The sequence below is a fragment of the Taudactylus pleione genome, unplaced genomic scaffold (assembly GCF_031769625.1).
Source record: "Taudactylus pleione unplaced genomic scaffold, aTauple2 ptg000041l, whole genome shotgun sequence".
Classification (NCBI taxonomy): domain Eukaryota; kingdom Metazoa; phylum Chordata; class Amphibia; order Anura; family Myobatrachidae; genus Taudactylus; species Taudactylus pleione.
The window spans coordinates 38,321,350-38,328,568 of NW_028284443.1; positions in this window are offsets into that span (position 1 = coordinate 38,321,350).

The following is a 7,219-nucleotide window of genomic DNA, read 5'->3' on the forward strand; positions in this document are numbered from 1 at the left end:
AATATGACTTTGTCTTTTAGGGCCTGTTTCTGAGTCGGATGCAGTTGCAGCCGTCCCTGTGTCTTTTTCCACAGTTGTGTCTGCGACCTTAGGCCTTATTCAGAGGTGGAGGCAGTGGGGGTCATTCAGACCCGCTCGCGAGCGGCAGGATGCTCGCAAGCGCGTCGATGTTCCCCACTGCGCATGCGCACGACGGAGGGAGCTCCGTCGTGCGCATGCGCGAGACCCGGCGAGCGACGGGCTCACCATCGCTCCGGGTCTCGCACCAAAGGGGGCGTGCTGTCGATGTTGATTGACAGCACGCCCCCTTTGGTGGGCGTGCCGGGGGCATGCTTGCCAGACGGAGGCATTCCCATGGGAACGTCTACCATCTCAAGCCGGCCCCACTGACATCACTAGTGATGTCAGTGGGAGTGATTTTGGCTCTGATAGAGCCAAAATCACTCCAGGGCTTGCGGCAGCGAGACCCTACCGCAGGGTCTCCGTCGCAAGCCCGATGGTCGCGACCATCATCATGGATGCTTGCTATAGCAGCTATGCGAGCGTCCATGAGGACGCTCCAAAAAACTTAGGAGCATCCATGAGGACGCTCCAAAAAACTTAGGAGGGCCCTGATTCAGAGCGAGCGCTCTGGTCAGAGCGTTCAGCTCTGAATCAGGCCCAGTGTCTGCAGTTGGCTGATTCTGTTTGTACTGCACACGTGTCTGAGTCTCACTGCGCATGTGCCACAATTGATTACCGTCATCGCTCGCAGAGAGGATTTGGATGCAGAGTGAAAATCAGGGACTGTTTGTGGGCATTAATGGGTAGAGGTGTCTTTCGGCTTTACTTGGCAATCCACGATTCATCACACGTCATAATTGGTCAGGAAATCGGGTATCCTCTCTGACATTTATATGGTGTTATTGCATTATTCAACGCATCGTCGCATCTGCTCTTCTGTAAGATTTCTGGGTACCCACTTGGCACACACGCGATGCATTTTTAGGTCCTTTGTCACAGTATGCTGAACCCGTTGGAATGAGATGCCAAGGAAGCCCAAAGTTTGTGTAAAGTTAACCTTCTGTCATTTTGCAACACCTCCGCAGCTTGGGCAATGTTGACATCTGTAACCGCGGTGGATGGTCTACTAGAATGCGCTTCGTCAGTCACTCACGTATTACTCTCTTTGAAGTGCTTCCATCACCAAAATACTGCAGCACGGCTAATTGTTTCTCCACCGTATGCTTGCTGTAACATTTCATGAGTTTCATTTCCACTTTGTCCAAGTTTAACACAAAATTCAATCACACATCTCTGACGTAATCTCCCAGACACGTCTTCCTCACCCACCATGATGAAACGTACGAAGATCTCGTCACTCGCTGTGACCAAACAAAGACTACAGCCGTCCAACTGCAGGTTTAGACACATCGATGTGTAATAATAACCAGCATAGCGTTGCCACGTTTACCTATGGGACAGAAAAACAGAGACAGTCTCCTAACTATTCAATCAGCCCTCGTAGATACACCAGTTACACCTATCTTTGCTTGTGCTCTCCTCTCTCGCTCGGGCATTTTCAAAATCTTTAAATCTTCTAGATCTTTTCCTAGATTCCATTCTCCAGCTCAGAACAAGTTTTTGCAAGTGTTGTCTATTGCATGCAGATATCCATAAATACATCTCAAGTACACCAATGATTAAATTGTGAGTTATCGTAGCCAACTTTCTTTGGTGGTAGCAGATTGTCTACCTGGTTAGGACTTTGTAGTAATGAGAAACTGCTTTTAATTTCTTTCCAATGTCTGAAGATTAATAGGAAACCTTAAAGCTAATTGGAAATGGTTTATGGATTTATTAAAATCTAAATGTGTTAAACATTTTTTTTCTCAGAAATATTTTAACTGCCACCCCCCACACTCCCTGTTAATTTAAACTTTTTAACTATAGGAATGTGTTTCTCAGCATTTTGTAAGAAATTATCCTTATTTTCTTGGTGCAGGAAAAAGCTGTAGGTGGCAGCAACACAACTATACAAAGTAACTCTTCTTTAATGTATTTGAGCAGTGATATAGCAGTTGTTGCCATGGAAAGAATCCAAAGTAACAAAGATAGATTATTTGTCATTCTGTTTTCTTCTTGTCATAAATGACAATCTATTTTTTAATAGAAGGCACTCTCCAAGCGAGTTATTGCATTGTCCTCATGACAATGTAATACGGGAGTAAACATTAGATTATTGACTTGATAAAGAGCCATCTGGGGCTCATTCTTTTCTGTGTACTGGAGCATAATTCATTTCTTACTCATCCGCTCCCTTATTTTTCAGTGCTTTTTATTTTTACTTCTTTTTGTTAAACTATGCATATGTTTAATACATTATATATATAGTATAAATCATAATTAATAACCATTAAATGCTTCATAAATATTAAGGGTAGACTAGTACATCTTTTATTCAAATCTGATTAAAAGCAAAATATAAAACTCTAACAGGGGACTATTTATTAAGCTTTTTCCCCATAAAATTAAGTAGAAGCTGCAGTTTCTGCATCATTTTATTTATTATTGCTATGTACTAATAGCACAATGCGGGAGATTTCACAGAATTAGCACTGCTGATTGCAGTCCCCATTATTATCAATGGGGACTATGATCGGCCCCTTATGTACTAAACTCCAAAAAACAAAGTTTAGCTCCGTTAGATTATACCATCTTGAGACGGTGTAAAATATTATAAGCCTGTGGAAGCTTTAAAGCAGGAGATCTTCCGATCACTTTCCTGCAGCTGGCGTAAACTGACACTGTGCATATGTCAGCTTCCCCCGGAGAAGTCTTTCACAAATGTGAAACACTTCTACAAATACCGGGGCTATAACTCGCAGGGAGAACGGTTATCCCAAAAGCTGTCCCGGCGAGTTTCCCTTAGAACATAGGGCCGAATTCAATTAGCGGCGAAAAGTCGGAATCCGCGAAAAAGTTTTGCAGATTGCGACTTTTAGCCTGTTGGAAAAGTATCGCCGTATTCAATTGCACCCACTTTTCACTATGCGAAAACGCAATGCAATGTATTAGGCGAAAAAGATTTGCCTATGAATAGGTGTAAAAAAAAAGTGCAAAATCGCTATTTAGGGGTGCAAAGGTGGAAAAACCACTCTGCACCCTTGGGACTGCCCCCCACAGGTTAACTGCATATAAAAATAAAGAAAAAAAGAGGAACACCCCAAAAAATTACTTAGAAAAAGGGGGTGGAAAAGTGCAAAGTGGGGGTACAAACGAAATAGTCTTTTGGGGGGTCTGCAAGTATGGGTGAGGTGTTTTTTGGATTGCAGGTGTATGCTGAAGATGCATTTTTCACGTTTTTTAAAACTTTACTTTTGCGACTTTAAACCAAGCTTGCACACATTTTCATGTACCCCAAATTTGACAGGACTACTTATTATTATTATTTTTTTTTAACTGCTTAATGCTATTCTTCACCACTAGTGCAAAGACGCTAATTACAAGAAATTGACACACCTTAAGTACCCCAAATAGCTTTGTTAGGGCTATTCGGGGGCATGTACACTGATCCCCATTGTTATTGCATCTTTTAGGTAGTGTCAGGCTGATTTCCCCAACTCTGACAGTATGTTTCGCCTGGTTTACAGTCGCCGGGATGCGTTTTTGTGATAAATTTCCATAGCTAAAATACGCGATATAGGCAAAAAGTACAGCATGCGAAAAAGTATCGTGGGTGCGAAACTAATGGAATACGGCCCACAGTGGGGATATTTTCATTAAAAATGAAAATAACCTCTGTGAAATGGATACTTAATAATCGATGTAGTTCTGTGATTATTAATACATAGGTCCCATAGTGATATGAGTGTGTAAAGTGAGATCCAGTATAGCATTGGGTATATTGACCTCTTTAAGGATATTGATATCAAATATGGATTTAAACAATTGTCTCATGCTTATGGGTGTTTTTCCAATTGTATTCACTATTAGAGATGATAATACGATACCAAAATAATTGTGTTTCTATCCAAATATTAGAATGAGATGTAAAAAGCCAGCTGACATATCCTGAAGATAGATCATTGAAAAATGTTAATGTGGTACCCCCCATAGTTATGGGGCCACCCCTGAGTTTGATATGAATTCATAAATATCATAAATATCCTTTAGCCCCAGTAGTTAAAAAAAATAATATATATATTTCTACATGCCCCATAGTATTTAATGGAAGGGCTGCTGTGACCTTTTCTTCGCCCCTAAGCCCAGAGCATGCTCTGTTAGAAGTGGAGGAAATCCCTAGCCTGCTAACAACAAATAAGTCCGGGAAAATCCCTGGGGGCCCATTGGATGAGGATATTGCAGGGTAGAAGGGCCTAGGGGCTTACTGTTGCTGACAGTTCTAAGTAGAAGGTGCTCAAGCAGAGATGGGAATTTACCTGTGCAACTGGTCAGCGATGTAGCCCATCCAGAGTGCAGGGCCGGCCAGTGGCAGAGCAGGTAAATCGGACCCGGGAGATGGAGATGGAGACTGCCGGACATCGCCCTAGGTCAGCGGCTGTGGCACAGTAAGAAAAACTGCTGCTGTATAGAGTATCCCAGCTGTGTAGGCTGGTGCGAGGACCCTGTCTCAGGATGCCTGCCAGGGGCTGCAGGCAGTAAATGGAAGACCCCCCCAGTGGGGACCGGGGTTCACCCTGTCAGGACCCCAGCTGCTGGACTGTTTATGCTCATGCCGAAGGACCCTGCGGTGAGGGAAAAGGAAGACCCCTGCATCTGCTGACTTTGCAGTGGATAAGACCTGCTGGAGGATCCTGCACCTGCCGACAGGATTGCCAAGAGATGGATCCACCTGCAAAGAGACCGGAGGGACAAGAGGCATCAAGATTGGAGCCCAACTGAAGGTCCCGGGGGGGGGAGAAGAAGACCGAGCCCTGGCACTTGTACTGAGGGCCTGACTGGAGACGCGACAAGGGACTGATGAGTGTTGTTGCAGAGGACCAGGGTTGAAGACCTGCAGAGGAACTGCAGCGCATCACTCTTCTCTAAACCGCTCATTAGTGGGTTAAATTATCTGGACAGGCATGTGGAGGTATAAATGATTTGGGACAGGTATATGAGGTGTAAATTATTTGGGACAGGTACTGTATGAGGTGTAAATTATGTGGGACAGGTACTGTATATGAGGTGTAAATTATGTGGGACAGGTACTGTATATGAGGTGTATATGATGTGGGACAGACATGTAAGGGGCAAATGATGTTGGACACGTATGCGGAGGTGTAAATGATGTGGGACAGGCATGTGGAGATGTAAATGATGTGGGATAGGTATATGGAGGTGTAAATGATCTGGGACAGGTATGTTGAGGTGTAAATGATGTGGGACAAGTATGTGGAAGTGTAAATTATGTGGGACAGGTACGTGGAGGTATAAATTATGTGGGACAGGTATGTGGCGATGTAAATCATGTGGGACAGTGGAGATGTAAATGATTTGGGACAAGTATGTGGAGGTGTAAATGATCTGGGACAGGTATGTGGAGGTGTAAATGATGTGTGACAGGTATGTGGAGGTGTAAATCATGTGGGACAGGCATGCGGAGGTGTAAATGATCTGGGACAGGTATGTTGAGGTGTAAATGATGTGGGACAAGTATGTGGAGGTGTAAATTATGTGGGACAGGTACGTGGAGGTGTAAATTATGTGGGACAGGTATGTGGCGATGTAAATCATGTGGGACAGTGGAGATGTAAATGATTTGGGACAAGTATGTGGAGGTGTAAATGATCTGGGACAGGTATGTGGAGGTGTAAATGATGTGTGACAGGTATGTGGAGGTGTAAATCATGTGGGACAGGCATGCGGAGGTATAAATGATGTGGGACAGGTATGAGGAGGTGTAAATGATGTGGGACAGGCATGTGGAGGTGTAAATGATGTGGGACAGGCATGTGGAGGTGTAAATTATGTGGAACAGGTACATGGAGGTGTAAATGATGTGGGACAGGTATGTGAAGGTGTAAATTATGTGGGACAGGTATGTGGAGGTTGAAATTATGTGGGACAGGTATGTGGAGATGTAAATGATGTGGGACAGTGGAGATGTAAATGATTTGGGACAGGCATGTGGAGGTATAAATGATGTGGGACAGGTATGAGGAGGTGTAAATGATGTGGGACAGGCATGTGGAGGTGTAAATGATGTGGGACAGGTATGTGGAGATGTAAATGATGTGGGATAGGTATATGGAGGTGTAAATGATCTGGGACAGGTATGTTGAGGTGTAAATGATGTGGGACAAGTATGTGGAGGTGTAAATTATGTGGGACAGGTACGTGGAGGTGTAAATGATGTGAGACAGGTATGTGGAGATGTACTTGATGTAGGGCAGGTATGAGGAGGTGTAAATGGTCTGGAACAGGTATGTGGAGGTATTATATTGATGGTATGGTGATTTTAGAACTTGCAGGTAAAAACTGAAAAACTACTATACAGACATTTTTCTGTACCCCAAAATTCTGGAAAGACTTTAATTGGCTGAAAAACATTTACTGGCTATAATCTTTCCACTGGTAATAAAAAGTGCTTTTAAAAACCTACAGTACATTACTTATAGACACTAACAGTTGTCTCAGGTGTCACTTTTTTGGGGTCCAGGATGGTTTCCCCACTTTTTCATGCACTTCTCCTAGGTCGCATTTTGTAGTAAAGTCCTACACCCTCGCTGTTGAGATTTTTATTTGGATTTTGCATTTCTTGGGTGCGAACATTTGTACGATGTACTGTATTCGAGTGTCATGAAACACTCTCTTCCACAAACTCGTACCTAATTTGATTGACCCCTAGGAATTAGCAGCAGGGCCATTTATAGTCTTATTAGATAAGCTGCCTGAGGCTGTTCACTAAATAAGTTCTAAGAATGTAATGAGCGTAGGAGAAATGGATACAGTTTCAATGATGTAGCCCCCAACGTTTCAGGCTCTATTGTATCATTTATGTTTCAGTAATATTGTTCAATCAACATAGATGTAACATTTTTATATAAACCTTATGTTTACTTAGGTTAACATCCTTTATGGCCTATTTGGGTACAGAAATTCATATAGGTTTATTGTTGATATGAAATTACTTAAATGATGGTCATTTACTCTCATAATTATAGCTTTCTCTCAGTTTTCACTATTGCAATGCATACATATTTTACAAGCACAATATAATAATCATTTATGCTAT